The sequence below is a fragment of the Bactrocera oleae genome, chromosome 3 (assembly GCF_042242935.1).
Source record: "Bactrocera oleae isolate idBacOlea1 chromosome 3, idBacOlea1, whole genome shotgun sequence".
Classification (NCBI taxonomy): Eukaryota; Metazoa; Arthropoda; class Insecta; order Diptera; family Tephritidae; genus Bactrocera; species Bactrocera oleae.
This window is the reverse complement of record NC_091537.1, coordinates 26,237,274-26,263,059: the sequence shown is the minus strand read 5'-3', so window position 1 is coordinate 26,263,059 and position 25,786 is coordinate 26,237,274. Positions and strand designations below refer to the sequence as shown.

Here is a 25,786-nt window from a genome sequence, read left to right as displayed (position 1 = left end):
CAACAAATACTATGTTTAACACATGAATCCTGAGGTCTGTGGACGTCCAAAAGAGGGTGTTTTGGCTAAAAAAAAAGTCCAAAAATTGCTTTTGGAAGCGAGAGTTCACAACGGAGCACTACACCTGACCCCCAGTGACTCGAGGGTAATCATTTCAAATTGTAACCATATAAAATATATATTTAAAACGATCCGAATTTTTCTGTCTGCTACGTACGCTGGATCGGATTTCTTTGAAGGTATAAATAAAAAATGAAAAAAAAATTTCCATAACAAAAAGTGTAGCATAAATTAGGACAATATTATCTCAACTACGGAATTTGTTTCACAATAAAGGTCACCAAAAAAAAAAAGTCAATCAAGAATGGAATTGAACAATTTATAAGTTATAAAGCAACTATATTCTATAGAAATTAAAAATACTTAAGAAGATGCAGGAAACTCGGTCTCTCTGATAGGAAAGCAGCCTCAAGCATCGCCTCCAGAGTCGCTTTTCAGTGTACTTTTAGTATATGATATTTTCATTGAAGCATCATTTAGCAACTCTTAAAGGCGAAGTCAACAAATAATCTAATAGCCGATGAGCTTGAGAAAGAAATGCAAAATAAAATATTGAATAGCTCACATTCAGCGGGAAAATTTCTAATAAATTTCACTCAGCCTGACTGAGCATAAATTATAAAGTTATCCTGCGACTGCACTTCTAATTTTACATTTCTTTTGGCTACAGACACACATTGACTCGTTTGACGCACGCCTCACAATCGGTTTGTGATTTTATGCTCATTTGACCTTTTTGCGGATCAGTGAATTTCCAGCAGCAAACCCGTTCGCACAAATATATTCAAACAATTACATATGCATGTGTATAAATATTATTAGATATTACTCAGTTATGAGCGTTTTAAATTTCATACCTATTCAAGAGTATACCATACACACATACATATTATATATGTATACATATATAATATATACTTAAATGAATGTCCTTTACTTGCTGTTTCGATATATGTATATTAAAGTGTATGTGTTTTAGTTGGGATATGCATCCATTCATTACGTTCAAAGTGAATGCTTTGACAGCCACTGAAGTGTTAAAAGCCGGAAAATGTTATATACATTATATACACATATGTATATAAATATTGCTTGCTGAGATTTTATTGAAAAACTGTAAGAGTTATGTATGTTATATGCGTCCATATGTATAAAAGGGTGGTCCAATTGTTGTACTTTAAATAATTTATATATATAAATATATTTTTATTATATTATAAGTTGCGAAAAAACACATAGATCGATTATCTTTCTATAGAGTGAATAGCATATTAGTATAAATTATTATTATGTAAACTCTGTAACAATGATTATTGGGATCATTCTGAAATCATAATGTATAGTTACTTGGATGATCAACTCGATTTGTCCATCTGGCCAAATATTGAACTTTCCTTGTTCTCTCCGTGTGTTTTCAAGAAAACTGAGCTGCTGAGCAAATCAATTTGGTTTCTTCTAAAATATTGTTTTAATCTCCTGCCGAGCAAGTTCAAAAAAGTATATATTTACGTAAATGTACCTGTATTTATACTTTTTGTGCTTTATAATAAAGACTACAAGGAATTATATAGTTTTGATAGAAAGTACTCGATAAAAATAATTTGATGATGTGATGATTTGAGTTATATTCCAATGAGTGCAGACATCGGGGAAAATTCTTGCAGGGCCCGGAGTTCGCATCGCATATTAATCACATCAAATTGAAAATTTTTATTATAAATAATGCGATGGATAGCACTAAGGTCGAAATGTCTCTCAAATTTAAAATTAATATATGTATATTGAAAATGATTGAAGCATGAGAGGTGATGGCCTTAATGATACTTTATTGAAAATAGTGACTTTTCAATGATTTTTATTTACACTCCTTCACAGAAAATTATATAAGGTAGCAGTTTCAATTTCCATTGTTATGAAAAATTTTCCACTAAATTGTTATAGATTTGAAGAGAACCGTTTAAAATGCTTTGAAATCTAATGTTGTTGATTTTGACATTGAAAGAATTATAGTGAACATATTTCCTCGAAGTAAAAACAGAAACCATTGAAAAATTTGATGTTAAAATTTCGTTCATTCTAGAGCACTGGAAGACTATATATTTATAGTATTTTCAGATACAATTGCTAGAAAATTCGCAAAACCTTTTGATCTAGGCAATAATATCTTTGCAGCGGATTACCAAAACGTTTCACTTTTCTTAACGTTCTTTTGGACCATCCTGTGCAATGTACGATGCAGTCAAGTTCAAATGATTTCTGAGTTGACAAGTAAATTTGCTAGATTAAAATTCATTATACTCGAGCAAAAATTAAATTATATATTGTAAAATAACAATTACGATACATACTAACATACAAGTATATGTATGTGAAAGTGATTTGAAATTGTTAAATACATTGTATATATGTATATAGTATATATAGACACTGAAATCTTTTTTGTAAAAAAAAGCATAAATAACAAAAATAAAATAACAGGTAACATTAGTTGCTTACAAAGTTAATTAAAAACAACAACGCTGTAAATGTATACTGTAGTGCTACTGTTGAAGTAACTAAGGTGTTAATTGATCCATCGTTTGATCGTACTCAATTTACTCAATAAATTTGTGACAATTTTCAAAATATGCTTTGATTTGTTACAAGCTCCATTTACAAATTTATGACTGAAGTATTGATTTTATTTGATTTTTTTTTTTGGACTTTATATTGCAGATTGCAAAGTTCTTAGGAAAAAATGCCCAGGGGTATTCGCTAACCAATGTTGTTATAAACAGAAGCAGCCACCACCCACGCAGCCATAAGATTTGAAGTTAATTACACTTCGGAAAAACCGCTAAAAAAATCTCAATATAGAAGTTATCTTTATTCAAAGAATATACTAAATTAAGATCTTGTTCATATTGTGTATATTTGCTGACAAAAACAAAAATAAAAAATGCATTTATCCGATTTTCATAGTGTCATATCTTTCGACCCTCCCAATTGAACCACTGAACACTCAAGTTGACCATTTGAATAGTCACGAGTAACATACCGAAATAAATAAACATGAAAAAGCCACAATGGTCATCAAACCCACTACGAACGGGCAAAAAGACAAATCACTTTCTAAACTGAAATTGCCCAAATACTCAGGTCAAATTGAAAATCAGCAAAACCAGCAGGCGGTCATAAGCTGGTCATGTGTTGTACATAGAAATAATATCTACAATTCTCTAGGTGTAGGTATATGGCGCTGAAAGGTCGGACAATGTGCGAATGGATGAAATCACAGTAAAGTCATCCGTGCCCTGGGGATGTTTAAAAAATTAATATAAGATGAGCAACATTATGTTTCGAATGCACACACATACAAGCACATATACAGCAGCCATATTTCGGGTCGTGCTGCACATTTGTTGCTCCCTTTGCTTTCGGAATATAAAGCATATTTCAAATTGTATATATATATGCCGGCGTCCTTAACCGCAGCTGATTGAGCTAGGTCGTGGGTTTCCTATTCTTGTTGTCCTTCATGTTCCCAAGCCAGTTTGACCTTTTTTCCGCAGACATATGTACATATGAGCTATGAATGAATATAGACATTAGTGTAGGGGCTAACCATGTGATCAACAAACTGATTAAAGAATATACTTCAAAAGCGTTACCGTCGGATCAGAATCATGATAAATTTAGTAAACGCAATGGGCCAATCTTCGGAATCACCTTTTCAAGTGGACATCTACGCGCACCTGTGAAACAAACCGCCAAAACCAGATCTTAATTTACAATAATAAATTGTTACTAAAGTAGATATGTTCTAAAAAAAATTGTTCGCACAATGGTGAACTTCCAAAGAAAGTTTCAAGAGAAAATAATTTTAAAAAAATCACACAACGTTTTACGTTTAACCGATCCGATCGCATCGAGACTGCGGCGTGTTGTAGAAGTAGAGTAAAAAATAGAGAGAGCAAAAATAATAATCGATGTTTTGAAAATCTTAAGCTGGCTAATTCATGCAAGGCTAATAAGGAACTCACAATGTACGAGTACCGGCTTAGTGAATAATAATAAAGTCAAATTGCTCCGCTTCTTAAGTTGATTTACATCTGTGAAACTTGTTTTCAGTAATTAGACTTCTTGTAAACAGAAAATTGTGTTGAGAATTTATGGATTATTTACAGAGACTAACAGATCGTGTTTCCTTTCAAACCCTTATTGAAGTAAAAGAGTAAGAGATCTCTTAGAAAAAGTCGGAGAAAGTATCTACTCTGCTTTAATTTCGCCTGTTTGAAAAATGGATTTTTGAAAAGATCAACTTTTTAGCGATTACTACTTACTTTTGAAACAAAAATGAAAGTATATTAGATTGATATTAATATATGTTCTGAACTCTACGCCTTTCGGAACAAATATTTTTCACAACATTGCTTTTTGAAATTTTTTAACCAATTTGTTTTGACTAAGGTTGGACCTCTTTGCATTTTATTTAGTATTCAGGTATTTATAATACAACCCTGTTGTATGCTGGGTTGCCCTGTCGTGTAGCTATTACACGAGTATATATGTGTATATATAAATGTTTGCGTTGCAGTATATAACGTTTGACAAGTTTCCTTTACTTTGTCCTGCCTTGCCTTGAGCGCTTTACGCCTCAGTGGTAAGTACTGAGCATTGGTGAAAGTGTTGTGCATTAATCGACACACACATACACATATATATGAAAGTAGTTTGCCGTTTATGTAACTATGGGTAGTGTGTAAAGAAAGTCGTAAAAAGGAGTAGCTGAAAAGTTTAATAAATTCGTAACATTTTCTCAGGGCATTTTTCTCCCACTCTCTCTTCTGGTGCCTTTTTCTAGAATTTCTATTCTGTCATAATGTTGCTTCTTCAATAATAAATACTGTTGTGTATATATGTCAGAATTTATGGTTTTCTATATAAATCTTCGCTTGCTAACGTACTTTTCTCAAATATTTTGCTTGCTACTGTACGCTGAGGTACAAACCGTCTTCACTTTGTATACTCGTACAGTGGCTGTTACCTCGCCGCAAGGCCTGTATGCTGGCATACTTATGTATGAATGAATGCCTTTCTTGTGAATTCTGTTTCATCTTTTGCTTCGAGCGATATTAGCAAACACATTATTTGTAACTTGTCCTCCCATCAGTGGCTTGCTTTCTTCAATACCTTTTTGCTAAACAGGGGTTTTGCTGATGCCACTTTTTTTCTCCTTTTACAGTTAACCTCCGGTCAATTTGTCATGGCATAAATAATGTGCATAATTCCATATATTCTGCTATCTAACATCTGTTTTCTTTGCACAAAAGTGAAAGTATTAAAATGTGTGATGTAAAGATATCAGTATACTAAGTATGAAGTGAAGCAGCCGGCTTGAATTATTTGCGAGAAGTTTGCGTATTTTATCAGTTTGAAATCTTTAAATATTAGAATATCAATTGAGTTCCGAAGCTTCCATTCCATATTTCGTTAAGTACATCTATTTCATGCGCGAAAGTCTTTCCCTTCCTAGTATACGGATAAGGAAGAAGCACACTTTCCTACTCGCCATTACCGTAAACATTTTCCCACCACCTTAAACTCCATTTTACCCAATTCGTGTGTCAAGCTTTCGGTTTGCTACAAATCTCTAACCTGCTCACTCTTATTATTATATGTATACTCGTTCTCCACCTTCCACACTCTAGAGCGACTGACCCCAATTCATCTTCTATATATTTTAAAGCACTGATTGCTGCAAAGATCCCGTCGCACGGCAACCACAAATTGCCAAACATTTCCACCACAAAGTGCATACAAACATACAAATCTACGTGGGTACACATTTGCCACTTCTTTCCGTTGCAGAGCCGTGTGACAAATTGCCATATTTCAATTCATTATTGTTGCCACAAAACGTTTTAGATTTCCCGCGTAGAGTCGGTTGCCCGTATGAGAAGCACTCAAAATTAAATTCAATAATAACAAGCTGTTAACTCAATTGATAGTATGGTTTAAAAGATCTTAAGGTGCTAGAGTAGCTGGTCTCTTCATGGACGTGCTTTTCAGGCAATTTTTATTATTTATTTAGTTACGTTTGAAAAACTTAATTGCATATACTAACTATATAAACATATTTTATACGTTTCTCAAATTTTTACGTGCAACATTAAATTTTGAAGACAATTAAATACTTACATATTGAAATAAAATTTTCTGTGAAAGCAGTTTCAAATGCGAAAAATACTTTTTTTAGTAACCAGTCAGTATCCCAATAGTAAATATTCATATGCTTATAACCTTTTTGGTTAAATCGCCATGAAAATTTTATATTTTATTTGTATTAAAATAAAATAAATTTACATTTACATACATACTTATATTCATATTTACGAATATATATGTATGTATGTTTATGCTTCTGAGTATTCAGATATTCATAAACCAGTATATCGCATAAGAAAGTTCCAAACAATTTTAAAAATTAATCTATGCTAGAATGCATTAACCTACATTGTTCTCAAACCGTTAAAATTTCTGCTCTTCAAAATCTTTGTTACAACCCTCATTAACAAATCAAAATTTAATATGGAACACTTGTTGCATGCGCTACCTTTAATATTTTATGTTATTTGTATACAAACATACATTTGTCTATGAATGGCTGAATAGTATCGAAATAGATAGTGAATATATAATAGTTATCACATGTCCATCTTTCCACTTAAATTTGTTCTATGTACATAGATATTTCACTTTCACGAAACTTTTATTAAAAATTTATATATATTTCGTATGATGTATCATATATGGTATGCATGTCCACCATATACATACTTGTCTATGTACATTTCGAAATTGATAAGTTTTTGCTGCTAATAGCCTACCCGTGTCAATTTGCGTATTTTTCTATTTCAATCACTTATACTTTTTGTGAATTCTTTTTATATTTCACTGTTTACCTACAGCTTTAAATACTGACTATGGTTTTTATTAATATATGTAAATATATGTATATTGTCTGTTTGAACATTTATGTTACTATCTAGTAAAATATTCCAGTAGCTTTTATTTTATGTCGTATGATCTCGTATTTATAAATATATATATATTACGTAGCAGGTTGTTGGTCCGAGGTAAACTTCTAAACTGTTGAACCGATTTTAGTAAAATTTAGCACATTGTGTCCAGTTTCATTCAACTTAAAAGATAGGATAGTTTACATTTTAATTATGTTAAAAATCAAAACAATTTATAAAAAATATATTTCTGAACAAAAAAATGGGTTTAAAAATAAAAAAAAAAATAAATCAATTTTAGGTTTAAATTTGGAAAATTCATTGTTTTTTAACTTGACAAATATTTGCATCGATTATTTTCAAAATTAAACCTCAAATACAATTCCTTCGATTCTGATTCCGACAATAACGTTTTCATCTTTATTCGTAAATAATATTTTAACTGCATTATTGTATACTCTATTCACAGCCACGCATGGCTGAAACAACTAATTATTATTGACATTGGAAAGCACTTTTCTAATAGACGTTCCAATAAAATGTTTCGAGTTGTTTTTATTTGAAAATATATTTTCACGAAATTTTGCATAGGTTATTATCAAATTGTGCAGGCCGGAACCGATGTTAACGTTTTTTCTTGTTCTATTTTAGCTGGCCGTCTACAATTTGTTTGCCCTGTTATTTGAAACAATAAAAAGCACAACGAGTGTGTTTTTAATACTTTCCGACTAATTCGAGCGGTATAGTACTAGTTCATCAATGGCCTGAGAATTACTTGCATACACTTAACCTTAACTATAATTAATAAAACAAAAAGAAGTCGAGAAATCAAATACGAAAAAATAGAAGGCCGGTCCTAGCCGCCTCTTTTTAAAATCCAGGTATTGTTTTTTGATCCTAAACTAAATGATCTAATTCGTTTAATTCGCAGGGTGATTTAGAATGTTTTCTCATTGGAATCAGTAACCTTGAGGACATTCTTACTCATTTGAGAGCATTTACGATGGCTCAAATATTATTATTCCATCAACTGTTTCATTTTGTTCGATAAAATATAGTGCAATAATGGTTTGGACACAAAAGCCTACTGAAATTGTCGCTTGCGGTCGCGCAAAGATGCATCATATATTTTTAGCATATTCTCCGTTTCCCAAATTGGCTTTTTTTGCTTATTTACACCACCAGGCACTAAGAAATGATTTTGTCAAATGCATTTTGAGTTAATATGACTTTAACCAAGTAAGCTGTATCTATTTCTGGAATATATTTCGGTGTGAAGTGATCATAGTTAACCTTGCAAAAGAATAGTGAATGGCAGAAGTTAGTTTACGAAATATCAAACCAGCAGTCCTTGATATAAGAGAATAATAAAATAGAAAATTATCTAATAAATCTTTCCATCAGCTGCTTGGACCTGTCTTGAACCTCTTTCATATAAATTCAAGGCGTATATTCCGCGGTTTATCTTTGGCTTGGAAAGTGACGCCGACAGTTGCATTTGACAATGAATGAAAATGAAAAACTGTTATATTTTCTCTTTAAGTCTTCTAGTAAACACCACAAAACAAAAGTTACGAGAATGCAGTCTTGTAAAGACCTCATAAATGTGGTACATTTATGCCACACTGTAGTTCTCTCCCCAGTACTAATAAAAAATGTGTTGCTCACTTACTTACTTTTTGCTTTCTAACACCGATGTTATGGACTATTGGTTTCACATACACAAAAGAGTCTAAAGAATAATGGATTCATGGCAATTCACTATAAATTTTTATAATTTTATGTGTTTTACTTTGCTATAAAAGTGACTCTATACAACTGCGGCAAGCATTATAGCAAAATAAAAAGCACACATCTACTAAAATATGAAACATTTAAACAAAGTGTCGCATCAAAACTAACAAATCGGTCGAATTACGGCAGCTGTAAAACCTTGCACAATGTATCCTTCAAAAAGTGTGCACTAAATTCCGGTGGATATAAATTTCACTACACTTTTTGCATGCTTTCCTTTGTCTAATTCCCCGTTTCGTCGGAAACAAAACGCGCCAAATTCGCAACACTTGTAGTTGCTGTACAGTCTGGGCGTCCTTTGCAAAACGCTTTGTTTACGATTCGCACTCAACCGTTAGCGTCGATGCTTTATTACGGCACCTGAGCGCATTGTCGTTTTGTTGTCGCACATTCACCAAATTTGCGCAAAGTCGCTGAACAAATTTACGCAAGCACGACAACAATAAGAGCGTAATTACAGAAAAGTTGCAATATTCAGCGAATTTGGTGTGACACAAATGTGTTAGAGTAGGGGCTTGTGTGTGTGTGGGCTTGTGTATGTATTTGTTGTTGCTAATTTCGTTCACTTTCACCGACCAAAAGCAGGGCTTAGGGAGTTTTGTCGGGCAATTAAATGCTTGCTACCGTTGCATGCCACACCAGTTTGGTTGTTGCACACTTTTGGGCGCCGTAAAATACAAAATTCCATGAATTTGTGCAAATGCAATTAAAAAATCGTAAACTTTCGCAGCGCCATAACTGTGAGTAGTCACTGGTCGAGCGCCTGTAGGTATGCAATGCATTTGTCGCTTCTGCTTGTGTGTGTTTGTGAGCATATTATGAACATGGTTGCTTATTTATATTTCGATGAGGAGTGCATTAGTGTGGTTTTATCGTAAAATATTAAACGCTCTTGGCATCGTTCTGCAGCACTGCCATAAGCTATATAGCTGTAACAGTTAAAAAATCCAATTAACTTTGTTGCCCAAAAATAGGCTATAAATCGTGTGAAAGGCTTAATATTATATGAGAAAGGTTGGGGCTACTTTTATAAGTGAGGAGAAATTATTTAACTTCTCCTTTTAATAACTTACAAACAGATAAACCTCCATTTTGAGGTTATAAAATTTTGGGCTTATAAATTATTCAGATTAGCTTAAATTTATTTTGATTAGAATAAATCTCGCCAGAAGAAGCTTTTAGTGCTGGGTTTGTAGTATCAATATTTGTAGTTGAAAAACCAAGCTGAAAATGGATGTAATGAGGGATTATCACTAATTTATTCAATTAACTAGTTGACTAAAAAAACACAAACTAATATTCTTAGGAATATCTATTTGTATGTTTGTAAGATAGAGCTTCACCACATAGATGTTTCTATACAAAATAATTTGGAACAAATATACGATGCTACATGAGAATGTCGTGAATGTAGTCAATGACAAACAAGAAGATATCTGACAAAACGATAATATCTTGGAGATAATTAACACCGAACTCATATTACATTCTATCCGTTAGGTCTAGATATGGCATGTGACTCTACTTGAAAATATTTGTTTATTTGTTCCTTCGGTTGGAGAACTGATTCCTTTGGAATATTACGTATTGTGGTAGAACAACAATCCTTGTTTTGAGAGCAATTCTCAACAACTTTCTGTGTTTTGCCCTGTAACGGACTGGATAATCTCTTCGCTGAAATTCTGTTCTCAAATGCTGACGAGAGATACTCATTGAACACTTTTAACGCTTCTTTGCTTACGAAGTCTTTTCCAGGGCCCTATAAAATAAAGAAAGCCCCTACAAAATACCGATTCCAGTGGAGAAATTAGCGGTATTTTCTGCAGTATCCTACTACTACAAAGACTAGACTTGTTAGTTCTCAAGTTATCTTAACCAAGCTTTGTGAACATTTTAATATGAGTAAAAATTAAATTATTCGTCTACTAAGTACCGCAAATTCGAATAGAAAAGGAAATGAATTTTTCATAATGCGAGGTTTCAGAATGTTCTTCACTATATTTTCGTTAAGAATATTTACATCGTCTTGATTAACGTCAACTGGCTTTCAGCCTAAAGGATGAATTGGAAAAAGGAAAATAAAGAAAGTATGTCTCTCACCTTAACTGGTTCTCAGCCGAAAGGATGAATTGGAAAAAGGAAAATAAAGAAAGTATGTCTCTCACAGGTGCCTAAACATGTACAGACTATAAAATTTTCAATTTACAAAGTTACAGATTGTTCACAGCGTTTGAAGCTGCATGGGATAATAAGGACCTCCAAAAATCAGCGAAGAAAGTAAAGGCACACTTTATTACAACCAACTTGGCTTACTTTCCTGGGCGACTCTCAACTTAATCAAGTACAAATGCTGTTTATGCGCCGAAAAGTATGCTTCACGCTTTTCGGATAAAGTGCCCAATCATGCGCAGCCACCAGTAAGTAGCTTGATGGCAATGCTTTTGATTAGTGATTAGTAAGTGATTTGCAACCTATGCTCGTAAAATCAATTTAACAAATTTTGCTGAGAAATTGCGGCGTGGCGGCTCGAGCGCGGCGAAACGCTGTATGTTTTTGGCGCGATATTTAATGTATTGCACATTTTTCTAGTCCAATTGAAAATTTTTCCTTTTCTTCGCTTCAGCACAAAGCTCAACTTTATTGCAGTTTTTTAAGCATTTCTATATGCACGCCCAAAGTTTGGACTAGCCGCTGTGCGAATATAGCTCTTTGCGAAACACAAATATTATATAGTTTCTGTCGCAAATGCTCACAGATTTCCAAGTATTCAATGATAGTTGAATCAATTTCGAGCAATTAAAAGTTTGCATCATATTCTCCCATTCCTGTTTGCTATTTTCAGCTAGTCTTTGCACACAACTCTTAGACACAAGAAAGCAGCAGCTGTGGAGCAAGTTTTTCCCAACAGTCGTGCAGTAAAGGATGATTACAACTAAGATCCTATTAATTGCGGTTGCTGTAGTTTACAGTTACTTTTTGCGAAGTTGATTTTGAAATTGGCATTAATGAAATCGATACTGCACAATTATAACATCAAACTTACCTTATTTCCAATGCGAACTTTGTTGATCTGCAAAAGAGGAATATTCTCATTAGATAATTTTAAAAGAATTCGTTTAGGGTTAAGCTCTTTTTAATTATCAATTCTAAGCCCAGTTTAAAAGAATAAGAGAGCTGGTTTAAGAGCTATTTAACTTTCAGTGCCTTGCTGTCTTTTTTAATACATAATCATATTTTTATCTTATACATAGTTACTGGTTAGTTCACTGATTTACTATTATATAAGCCACTAAGGCAATATATGATAAGCATAAAACCAAATTTAACGTCAAATTCTCAAATTAACCGATTACGAACTTCTTATAATATATGACAGAGCCTCAGGAATGAAAGAAGTAACTAAATATCTAGAGAAACAAACACTTAAGAAGACATGAGAAACAATATAGAAACATAACGTTCCCAAAACAAAAGGTGCCTAATACAGAAAATGTTATACGTTTATTCCAGTGATGTCTACTTATGCGGTTATATGAGTATTGCATACCATACAAGCAGAAAAGTTCGTATCGTAGAAAAAAAAAATAATATAGATTCCATCAAGAGTGATACATCAATTGCAATCTTCCATCTGTCCCATAACATTTTTGTACTAAAATATTTTATATTTGCCTCAACTGATCTTCTGCAAACATTCTCTTGAGCTCTTAGAAAAGTTACTGCAAAGCAAATATCTCCACCAATTTAATTTAACTTCATCCAAAGTAAATTTGTGTATTTTTTAATTGTTTCACCTATACCAAAGTCTTCTATGGTACGTCCACTGTCATTTCCGGTGCTTATATGGCTTTTACAGAATTTAACATAGAAATATTTATAAAGACACGAATTTACTCTATATTCTGTTTACTTACAAATTTTAGGGAATTGTCGAACTAATTTTCTAATGACTGTGAAATATTTGAATTTAGGTTAGGTCTTACTACAAAACATATGCAATTAATTCTAACGTCGCCCTACTTTATATTATATATATATATATATATATATGCGGTTATTAAAGAGTGGTTTGAGTAGCCAATATTACGAAATTTATTGGAACTGTATTAGTATTTTTCCATTGTTAATTAAACATGTCCTTAGAGTCCTTATGTATAAGAGTTAAATCTTTTCTCACCAAGAAGCAGCTCATAGGTCGGAACCGCCGATATTGAGATTTTTGTAGATTGTATGCTAAAAAAGATGCACTTGTGCTTCGCTGCAACCGAAGTTAACTTATTTTCTTCTTTTTAATCATATCGCTACTTTATTCTTTTTTAATTGACAATCCTACATTCGTGACGCTAGGATCGAATCCAAAGAATTTGAAAATGAATACATTTAAGCAATTCCCAGCCACAAAACCTAACCTGATGCTAACGGTAAAAAAATGTATGTACGTTCGTTTTAGTAGCTGAAAAGTGAGAACCAAAAGAAAAAAGGGAAAAGTTAAACCAAGTTTTGTGGAAAAGGAGCTTCATATATTATATTTTTCACATAAGCAAAACGGTATCTACCAGTTCTTGAAATCGCAATGGGATCAAAATAGAAGGTACTTTAATATTTAGAACGTAGCTACGTGCAGTCGTACATCAACACATACTTGCAACTTGCTGAAATGTTTGTATACAATAAAAATGAAGAGCATGAAAAGAGCAATTCAAAAATAAAATACTAATTTCATATTCCAATTGAATTCCATATACATTCATATGTAAGTGTTTGACTGACTGATTGTGGCAAACAGGTGTGTTTCGGCATGATAAGCGCAAGGATAAAATAAATTTACAAAGGAAGCAACACTCACGAACAGCTCCAGTGGTGGCCACACTGGTTTGTCAAACTATGAATTCTGCTGTCATGCAAAGAATGTTTACGTCACTCATAAATGAGTGACAGTTACAAGACTGCTCTTTAGTCACTACCTTTTAATGCCTCCCCCACCAACCATTTTGTCCTACTCTAACTGATAGACACTTTTTGATGGTTTTGATGATCACGCCCCGGTCGGTCTGTTACATTAGTGCCGTTATAGACAGGGATGCAAAAGAGTCTGATCTTTTTCAAATTTTCTTTTGGTGTCGCTCTGGGCATTCACACGGTCAAAAAGAGTCCAGCAACTCGAGTCTAGTTTTTCTGCATTCCTTTTCACAAAATGTTCGTAAATATTTGTGCGGTTCGACTGCGCAACACCGCGCAACACTGCATGCTGCGTATTTCATTTGTATGTTGAGATGATGGTCACACATTTTGCTTGCAATGAATTACCATGAATATGGTAGAACAATATGCATAATACAAGTACCTACCCGCTAAATAGTTTCAAAAAAATACTAAAGACGGGAATTCCCTAATCCACAAGAATGTATTGAATATCCGCTACTAATATTTTCAAGGCCAAATTTATAATAGGAATTTCCTAATCTTTAAGTATTAAAAACTCATAATTTCTTTACTCCGTATTAAAAATTCATAATTTCTTTACTCCATAATCTATATCTTAATTTTCTCCTTATTTACAATTTGTCATAATATTTCTATTATTCTATGCATACGTATTTGCATATTACATACAAAAATAGATAACAGAACTCAAATTTGTGATCGAATTCATTTGAAACCGAGCGCTCTTGCAACCATTCAAAGGATTTGAAAGTGAAAAGGAATGCTGAAAAGGGTAGCAGCGAGCTGTTACGAAAAAGAACACAAAGCGTGCCACCCGAACACGAGTGGCACGGTCCCTTCGTCTTTCCTCGTCGTCCCCTCGCCCACAATAAACTGGTTTGAGACTCTTTTGAGTCCCTGTCTGAAACGGCACTTACACTCAGCACTATCGTCCTCTTGTCATTCTGCGTGATAATTGCGTAGCAGTGTCCAGTATTCTTGCCTGAAGATGTATGTGTACGCACGCAAACTGCACTTGTCATTTTCAAGAAAAGTGTTGACGATTTACTAATAACTGTTTCTTTGTGTACAAGCGGGTTGAAAAATTATTTATGTGCCAGAAGAGAAAAAAGTGGACAGTACTGTGATAAATGAGTTTGCTGACTAAAGATTAACATGTGTTTGTTGTTGTAGCAATTGGAAAAAAAATAATTAAAAAACACTTTTAACTTCGACTGCACTGAAGCTATAATACCCTTCGCAGGTACATTTCTTATAGCAACTATATTTATAACTAAATCTGAAAACTTAATCGGCCAACGTTTTGGCAGCAATTGTGTAGCATTGTCTTTGACAATAATCGATGCCAAATTTCGTGAAGAAATAAAAAATAAATAAAAAAGTTTTCAATTTAAGAATTTGATTTTGATTGATCGGCTTATATGGCAACTATTTGCTATAGTGGTCCAATATCGGCGGTTCCGACAAGTGAGCAGGACGTGTGCAAAATTTCAGATCAATAAACTGAGGGATTAGTTGGCGTATGTACTGACGTACAGGCAGACGGACATAGCTAAATCGACTCAGCTCGTCGAGCTTATCATTTATATATATTTATATATCTTATAGACTTTCCATCGTTTCTGGATGTTACAAACATCGTGGCAAAAGTAAACTTGTCACTTGACACTTGTGTATATGTTACGTAGTATATTATTTGAATTTTGAAATCATGGGATTAAACAACCGATTCTCGAGGAAAGGATTACGGCCAGTAATAGCTTTAGTACCGACCAGTCATGCTTTATAAGCAAATGTGCCAATTAAGCATAATAATTAGAAGTGAAAACTTATAAATTCCCCCTTCTTTGCTCGCTAATTTTGAGTTCAGCTCTCTTTATACGAGCTTTTTATGTCTATTTTAATATTACAGTCTGTTATATTTATACCAGTGGTCTGTTCAATTCCGCACACTCCCAAGTCTGGCGATATGAAGGCCTAATTAAGAAATTACTAACTTATTTTCATTTATTCCAAATGTTCGGCTTCAGCGGCAACATGCCAAACTTCTAGCTTAAGCTAACTATATCTTCTAACTGCATGTTTGAAATTTAAATTTTACAAAAAAATATATTGAACATGTTAGAAATATACACATATGCAAGTGCGCGAAACCGATATGTGTGTTGCATACCACCATTGAAGTAAAAAATGAGTAAACATTCAAGCATAATTGAACTCGGGCAACAGCTGTTTACACAAAGTTATTGCGGTTATTCGCAAAACTGCTGTTCCTGAGCCATTGATGTTGTTGTTGATGTTGCTGTAGCTGTTGCTGTTGATGTTGATGTTGCTGATGCTTGTGTTGATGTTATTGCTGTGGTTTGCACAAGTTTGCCGCCACATTCATGTGTATGATTTACACATTCATATATGCGCCGCACTCATACAATGGCATGCTTGTTATGTAAGTTTGTGCGTTGGATATTACTGATTGCATGCCTCGCTGTCGATTTGTCTTGACCCTTTCGCCGAAAATGCCAAAAGCAGTCGACGCTGCGGTTGGTTATTATCATCATATAAGCACTGAAATACACACATATTTACATATATTATTATTTATATACTTTCCACACATATCAACAGTTTCGTTTGACATACGACGTCATCGGAGTTTATGGTAGTCATAAATATTTAATGCATCCCTTGTGGCAGAACTTCTTTTGGCTTTGCCTCATTTAATATTTTGCTTCAAAGCAATTCATTTCCAAACACGCCTCGAACTCTTTTAACGCTGCTTTCACAGATGTATTAATATGAGACTTGTTTAAATTTTTCTTTTCCGTTTTTCTATCTTTTACTTTATGTTATATTTGTATTCAATATTTTTAATGATTTCTTAGAACTTTTTTCCTCCAAGGAGCTATAAAAGAATTTTCAACCCTCATCCAAATTTCCGTGATTTCATCAATATTTCATGGTCGTTTTAAAAATTTAAGTAAGCGAGCAATGTTTGATTCTACAAGCGTTAAACAGTAGCGAATCGAACACTTTATACTAACTGCTCAAATAAACGGGTAGCACTGTAAAAGCATCGCCCATGCTTTACATCTTCTATACACATGTATTGCATTAAGTAAAGCGTGTTTTTTTAGGCATGTAGTTTTCAAGAAAAGTAAACCGCATATAATTTATAGTTATGTGCAAGAATTCAACTTTTTTTCTAAAGATAAGGGTTTGCCATTATGTTATTAAATTACTTTGGTCAAGTGACCGCCGAATAAATTCGAGCCTAGAGGCCCAATTTTCGACCACCTTTTGCAGCAATTGGTATCGTGCCATCAAAAACGCGCCGAATATTATCTTCCAAAACGTCAATCGTCTTAGACTTAACTGTGTAAACAAGCCACTTCACATAACACCACAAAAAAAATTCAAGCTTTGGGAAATCGCACGATCATGGAGAACATGCCTCAAGCCCACGACGCGAGATAATGCGCTCACCAAAAGTTTCCTTCAATAAATTGGTTGCTCATTGGCTGTATGGCATTTAGCGTCATCTTGTAGGAACCAAAGCTTGTTCACATCAACAGCCTCCAATTCAGACACGAAATAGTCATTAATCATGGCGCTATAGCGTTCCCAATTAACTGTAACATTATGATCGGATTAATTTTTGAAAAAATATAGACCAATGATTCCCTCTGCTAATAAAGAAAACCAAAAAGTAACTTTTTAAGGATGTAATGGCGTCTTAACAATGACTCATGGATTATCATCCCTCCAATCACGACAATTTTGTTTATTAGCGTACCCATCCAACCAAAGGTGAGCTTCATCGCTGAACAAAATTTTTTTGAGAAAATCGGGATCGGTGGTTTTCCGTATCGAACACATTGACCAAGACCCTTCCACAAAATCTTTTATAAAGTGGATGGGCACAACTCCAAATGTTGCGCGCGGTGATGAATGGACTCATTCGGGTCTACCGAATATTGGAAAGAGTGCATCTTTATTTTGTTAATAACTTTGCACGATTTGCAAACGTTGTTCCGAAGTAAGAAATCAAATGATATGAGCATTATATTGTCCTTTGTAGTGAATAGATAACGGCTAATATTGCAATTGAAGTCAATTACTTTTTTTTAACAACCACGCTGAGCTTGAGTATTATGAGTATTAGTCAAATAAAATTTTATTTTTATTTTAACGATAATTCTTACTCTCTACTCGTTAATAAAAGATCTAAGCTTCTCATGAAGCACCACTTTCATCATTTTCGGTAACAATTTTAGTGTGCAGTAAAGCTGGTTCATGTACTTTTATTTCAAGCAAGTGTTCTGTTGTTCTTTTTGGAAGATAGTTAACACAAACTAGCGGTAATACCTTTGGCAAAGTTTCATTTGACGTTCCATTATCTTTTCACAAAACATTTCCATAATAAATAACTAAATGCATATTGAAGAATTACTTTCATTACTTTTTACTTGCTCACTTTCTAATTCAAAAATATTTAATGTTATTGTTGTTATTGTACTATAAGTATTTTATTATGCATGAAAGCAATACGAAAGTTTTTATGATAACGCCATCAAATTATTCGTATTTATTTGCAGTCTCCACCGCTAGTAATAACATACCACCTCCAACCTTCACTCGACTTGCTTTGGAAATCGTCAACTATTTATTCGGTTTCGGTTCGGTTCTTTATAATTGGCCTCCTTTGCTACGGAACTGTGAGCAAATTCCCACCAAAACTTTGTAGATATATTCGTTGTGGACACATTGTTGTACGCAAACAGCTCTTTAGTTTAGCAAATTCCTAATGAATGAATTTATTTTAGAGTGAAACCCGTTTTCAATATTAAAACTATGTTTTAAACAAATATGGCTTTTAGAAAGATAACAAGTAAGGAAGGGCTAAGTTCGGATGTAACTGAAAGTCAAATGGTATACTCGTTTTAGATTTCTTTGTGGATCTTGACGCCTTGTTCTATGTTGTTGACCGATATTTTCGGTAAAAAGTCAACTATAGGCACTGGGGTCCACATATTCAGTACCTAGGGGCTTGAACAGTTTAAATTCGATTTAGACAATTTTTCGTCACAAGGTGGCATACTTTAAACGCATTATTGACGCAAAGTTTTCCATCGATATAATCATTGTTGCTTGATTTGCATACTGGAAAGTGAAAAAATCAGATGGAATTTAAAATGGTGCTATATGGGAAATAGGCGTGGTTGTAATCAGATTTCGCCCATTTTTGTACTATAACATAGAAATATGAGAGGAATGTTATGTACCGAATTTTGTTGAAATCGGTTATGTAGATCCCAAGATATGGATTTTTACCTAAAAGTGGTTGGTGCCACGTCCACTGTTTAATTTTGAAGTCGGTTTCTATAAAGTCATCTTATTCCATCCCAGAGATAAAATTTAATGTCTCTGGCGTGTTTAGTGCTTGATTTATCGCGCTATTATTAGTTTTTAACAATACCGTTACATCGGGAGTGGGCGGGGTTGTCACGCGATTTTTCACACTGCCAATAGAGGTGCTAAAAGTATTTGTTCCCAGTGAATTTAGGTATTATAGCTTAAGCGGTTTAGGAGATATGCACATTAAACCTATTAGGTGGCGGGACCATGCCCACTTTTTACAAAAAATTTTAACTTCTGATGCCCCTCCCTAATGTGAAAGTGTATACCAAATCACAGTCTTGTATCGTATTTTGGAGCTTATGTATAGCAATTTATTTGTTTTTGATTAATGGCGTTTTATGGCATGGCAGTTGCCCGATTACGCCCATCTTTGGTCCTAAGATACCAAAAAACATGTCTACCAAGTTTCATAAAGATATCACAATTTTTACTTATGTTTGCACAGACGGACGGACGGACAGACAGTAACCCGAATATTAACTCGTCTCTTCATCCTGATCATTTATATATAATATATAAAACCCTATATCTAACTCGTATATTTGTAGTTGATACAAATAAGCGTTAGGTGAACAAAATTATTCTACTTTGTAGCAACAAGTTGCGAGAGTATAAAAAGTTATTACAGATAAATTTAGAAAGGTTATTTGTTTATTAGCTAAGAGAGTATTATTAAGTTTCCGAACAAGTAACGAGCGCTTAACTTCGGCAAGAGCCATATTTTAGATGAAAAAAGTACGCGATTTCGGAACAAGTAATGAACTTATAAACAGCTAGCTCGGGAGGGTCCGTACGTAAGAGCTCAATTTAAATGAGGAACATATGTATAGCTTTGAAACACTCCGATTGTTTCTGGTGTTTCAACAAGTGAAAACACCGCGTAGGAACGGGTACTTTCTCCATTCTTTTGTGAGACTAAGGCAGTGGAAGACAAAGACTTTGGCAGAATCCTTCTAAGCAATTAGTTCACAGAAGGGTATATTAGTACTGCGCTGCTGTTTGCGCTGACTCGAAAATGATTTGTAGAATATTTTTTTAATAAGTAAAAATCAAAAACAATAAAAAATATTAACTTCTATTGTACCGAAGCTATAATACCCTTCACAAATGCAAAAATTCCTTGCAAGAACTTGATTTTTATTTTGATTCCGATCGTTCAGTTTGCATGGCACCTATATGCTATGGTATAGTGGTTCGATATCGGTGGTTCCGACAAATGAATAGCTTGTTGGTGAGAAAACGACGTGCACAAAATATCAGATCGATATCTCTAAAACAAAGAGACTAGTGCGCGTATAAACAGACGGAAATGGCTTAAGCGACTCATCTTGTCACGCTGATCATTTATATAGTTACATACTTTATTAGGTCTCTGACGTTATCTTTTAGATGTTACAAACATCGTGGCAAACTGAATATACCCTGTTCAGGATATAATAATTACTGGTAAAAAAAAAATAGAAAAAACGGTATTTATTGCATAACCTAGCCACTTACGAAAAATCGTTTTATTCGAAAAATTCTTTAGGGAAAACATAAAAAATTTAAAAAATAAGTGCAGTGGATTTTATTATGTGTAAATATTTTATTTCTTTTTTTTTTGAGTTTTAAAACACAAATGAAGGCTTTAAGAGTGGTTGACGCAGGCTTTGCCACTGTTTCGGCCGGCGGCCGCTAGAGTTACTGTCCAAATTTCAAGTGAATTAATAAATGATTATATTAATTATTATGTTAGTTTAGCCGGTCTTGTCGTAAAAAAATAGTTTTGAGAAAAAATAATTCATTATGAGATGCACAATGCATAGCCTTTTTGAAAATTCTGTTAAGTACTTATTTCTAGTTTAAAAAGATTTTGCATACAATTTTCACTGTCTTTACTTTATTACTAAATTTACTTGCAACAAGAATCAGAACACTTCTTGCGTCAAAAGGAAAGTTTAATTCTATATCGAGCTCCTGTTTATACACCCATATTCACTTTATTTTGCATTTAAGCAGAGACCTCGTTGGACGCACACTGTAGCTCCTTCGCATCTCTTAAAGAAACCACAAAATTAAAATGCACATGCAAAACTTTAGCAAATTAATGCAAACTTACGCACAGCCGCCCAATTCGAGCTAGCCGACTACGCTTTTACTGTAAAGCACTGAAAGCAAAACTTTTCGCTGTCTTAGAATTTTGAAAGCAACTTTCTTTTTAATTTCTGAGTGACATCAACAGCAGTGGCGGTTTGGAATTTTTGTCACTGTGAACTTTCCGAGTACCGTTAGCGAGGCCGCGGCTAAGCAAAGAATGCGTAACTTTCCGCTGCTGTACTTCTCTCGTATGCCATAATTTTAAGGGTGTTTTTTTCTTAATTTGCCAAAAAAGCTGTTCATCTCATAATTTTCGCTAATTAACTACCATGCGCGAGTGGCCTCATGCGCACGTGTGTATGAGTAAATAAGTCAATTTCACGCTGTCTAACTTTAGCTGGGAAGTCGCGAAGGCAGTGGCGGTTGGGACGTAGTCAACGTTGGCAAATACAGACGCCTCCCGGAGGTCATCACTACACATTAGGGCCGCTTTTCATTTTATTTACTGCCTCTGCACACGCAAAACAAATCAGCTGCCACACCCCTCACATTTCTCAAAAACAAAAAAATCAAAATATATTTACGGAAAACTTTTATGGTCAATGAACGCGTACAATGGTCGTCGGTCGGAAATGATTTGCACACATGTACCGGTGTGCCAGGCGCAGTTTTGGCTGGTGCGTACGCAAAGTGCGCACATATCAGTTGGACACATCTTCAGTGGTCTTTAGTGGCGGCAAAGTGGCTCGACTAATAGCAAATGGCCTGCTGATGTATGCACTCGTCCGTTACCGCAACTTTTGCATAAACTTTTATGTTGCGAAAAACATTTAGTTGCCAATGATCATAAGTCCATAACTAACCAGTGGAATGCTAGCCAGCGCTACGTCAATGCATTTATGCGGCACATTGTCAAAGCGGAAGTGACTCTGTGGCGGAGAGGGTGCCGGCAAAAGTTTTCACCGGCACCGGTATTTGTTTGTTATTTGCCAGCATGAGAGGCGGAAATACTGCATGTTAAAAGAAATATTTTTTTTTTGCGCCAACTCTTATTCGGTTGAAATCAAGCGCCGCTAAAGTTGCTGTTGAAAGTGAAACCGCAATTCATCACAGTGCCGCACTGCTTCAAATGTATGGAGTGCTGATTCTTTTACGAACGCGCTTTTATCAGATTTCCATTTTTATTTCGTATACACTCCCTATTTCACACTCGCGTCTCGGCAGCTTTGCGTTGTGACCCGGTAGAAGCTCTCACGCCGCAGGAGTGAGTAGAGGAAAGGTTGTGTAATACTCAAACCGACTGACCATATGAACGATTGTCTTTTGGAACCCTTTATTTTCGTTCTCTTTCTCCCTTTCTCCCTTCATCCCTCGCTTTCTTAACTTTTTTATTTAATTTCCACTAGTTTCTCCCTCTTTGTGTCTGCGCAAAACTTTGAGTGCAATACCAACAGTCGACCTGAGCTCACCTCCCATCCGCTGTTCTCGTGTTTCATTCTTCCTCTTCGTGTGTCGCCCTTCTCAGTCTGCTCTAATTTGTTGCAAGTGAATTCTAGCCACAAGCCGGTCCAAAGTTAACTTGACGTTAACACTCTACTACGTAACTTTTGCGAAAATAACAACAACTCTGTTGCAGGGTGGATATACAATGAATAGCGTCGAGTCATTCCCGGAAATGCCGCAAGGTGCCGCTTGTTTTCATAGCCACAGTTCTATGCGTTTGTATGTAACATATCTGTCTAATAATATTGTTTGAGTAACTCATTCGGTTGTTTGTAATCATTTGCCTTTCGTTTTTGTTGCTATTTCCTTGATATACATTACCGGATGCTCGACAGGAATTGCTGTTCTGGGTAAACTCGTCGTTGTCAGTGGCTTGACACTTCTAAATATACAGTTCAGCTTAATTGGCTGATAATTGAACTGGGTGATTTGCACCGCCACTTATTGACTTAACACTAAAACGACCAATGTTATTGGTCAAAATTTATACTTAGTTCAAAATCAGAAGAATTGAAAAAGAAGGAAGCAGAACAACGCGTTTTTTCTTGACATTCTAGCCTAAAGTTTTTGGTTAATATTACATTTTTAGAGAAAAAGGAAAACGAGAAGACAGATGGTAGCCTTTTTTTGTTGAGAGCTGAGATAAAAGTTTTCATTAGTCAATAAGCTAATTGCAAATCTCATAAGTACATTAATAATACCTTAGATGGCAAAGACTGAGTATAAAATACAACCAAAAATTATGATAAAATGATGTTTTTTAAATACATGCTAGTTCGAAACTTTTACTCGCCCCAAGTGGTTATCTTGGGACATATTATTATATTATCATGATCATGATATATCTTTTCTTGTGTCCTGATTACAAAATAGTGTGTATATGATTCTACTCTCGCTTCTTCGAGTTTTTTCGCAAAATGTATGCTAACGGATTCAAAACGCATGAACTAGGTAGGCAATTGGCAAATCCTTATTTTAATTTGACTGAAGCGTTACCACTTACGTCATTCTTGACTTAACTCTCAGTAAAAAAAAGTATGGACATATAATTCTATCGGCATGTAAAACACACCAGATATCAACATTTTCTAGATTCAAGAGAGACTGGAGACTCTATTCAGAAGGTATGCTTAGTAAGCTTCCTTGTCGGCGATAACCTCCTAATCGACCACCCGTCAAGTGACCTTTGGAAATTTATAAACATAAGGAAATCCCGCGGCGCTGTATCAGGAAACTACGGTAGATAGAGCAGTTGTGAGTGAATTTCAGAAAACGATGGCCTTCGCCGTTTTACCTGAAAAAGCAGTCGTCCCTTCTTCAGAACAGGTTCACCGAATGCATTTTACTGTTTTCACTGTTACTTGGTCTCTGATATCTATTAATGACTTCATCTTTCGTCGAAGTTCATGAAACGATGCAGACACTATTTTAGGATATCTACTGTTACAGCTGTATGTAATGTGAAGCCAACTCAAATGAATGAAAAATTACGATATCGAATTTTATAAAATTCGTCCTTGATAGTTTGCTATTATTTGTAAGGGTTAGTAGGCAGATAAGTTCATTTTTATATGTAAAAGGACTAACTGTACGCTTTAGAAATGTAATGGTCAGATTGTGGTACTGATAGCTTGCAGTGTTTGACAAACAATAGAAATATATGTTATCCGTCCTTATACGGCTTTCCAGCATAACAAAACCTGTTTACACACTACTTAACATAGTAATACTTGTACCGCAGCCATCTTCAATGTAGTCCTGCTGAACACAAGTTTAAAGTTACTCCTGCCACATAAATGGAGTTTGTTAAAGTTTATTGAGTGACTTAAGGTAATCGCTCACACTAAATACGAGCAGTATCATTTTCAAGTACCGCAGGCGTTTTATAAATTTGCTAGCAGCAAAATATTATAGTTTGTCAGTTCGCCAACGACAACGAAACAATGCCGAAGTGACTATACTGGGCAAGTTATAAATGAAGAAGTTTACCGCGTTTAGTGGGCGATTACGAACAGCACTGGTAACAAGTAGTGCATAAATGTTTGTTGTTCGTCATAAAAGAGGGCTTATGTGGCGAGGATGTGAGCTTTGAGCTGAGTGCGGTCGAGGAACGCATTTAAGCGAAAACTCACTAGCGGCAAGGTAATAAAATACTTTGGCGCGAATGCGAACAATAGTTTGCAAAGTGAACAATAGTAGCGAAAATTCTGTCACAAAATAAATACTCGTATAATGCACGAGTGCATGCGTATGCGAGGCACATTACACCTGCAAGAAAATATTAGTGCATTTGTAAACCCTTATTGAGTTCGTCATCTTTTACAGTATCGTTATCAAGGCACATAGCTTGTTTGAATGTTCTGCAAATATTTTAAAAAATAAAAATAGAAATTTGTGTCAACTAATGCAGACCTATAGCCCAAACGAATACCAAGAACTCTCTAAATTACAAGTAGAAGAGAATGTATACTTGGACATTCTACTACGAAAAAATGTCAAGTTTCTATTATTTTGCACTTAAGTGTAGAGGAACAGAATACATCCGTGTAATGTATGCATTTAAGTTTCCGTGCTGGACATTTTGAAAAACACAAGCGCAGCCGTGCGCAACCAACGATGAATCGTACCATAAAAGCGGCTAACAAAGCTCTGAACGCGACGGTATAAATGACAATCGAAGTAAAGCCACGCAAACGCCAACGAACAGTGAAAAGTAAATAGCAAACGACAAACAAAGGCAGCGGCAACAATATCGCTAACAATAATAGCAACAATGACTGCCACATGTGTGGCAGCAAATGCAACTCACAGTCAACGTTAAAGCTCTGAGAACATTAGACAACAACACAACCCAGCAAGCATTAAGGACGGGGTTCGAGTAGGAATACTGGGAACCTCAAATTAGTTTTCTGTTGCAGCAAATTCAATTCATGATGGCCTGTAAAAACTGTTGTTAGTTTGATATATGTTTTCAACTTAATTCTATCTGG

The 25,786-nt window shown here is 34.7% G+C and overlaps 1 protein-coding gene across 2 annotated transcripts in view; it reads right to left on the bottom strand.

Annotated features, from left to right (window-relative positions):
* Nucleotides 1–25,786, bottom strand: part of rdo (reduced ocelli) — a 166,376-nt gene that overhangs the window by 87,098 nt on the left and 53,492 nt on the right. For both annotated transcript variants that reach the window (XM_036374553.2, XM_070106312.1), the window contains exon 3: nucleotides 11,899–11,925. The gene's annotated coding sequence lies outside the window, so the exon portion shown is untranslated. The remainder of the gene's footprint in view (nucleotides 1–11,898; nucleotides 11,926–25,786) is intronic.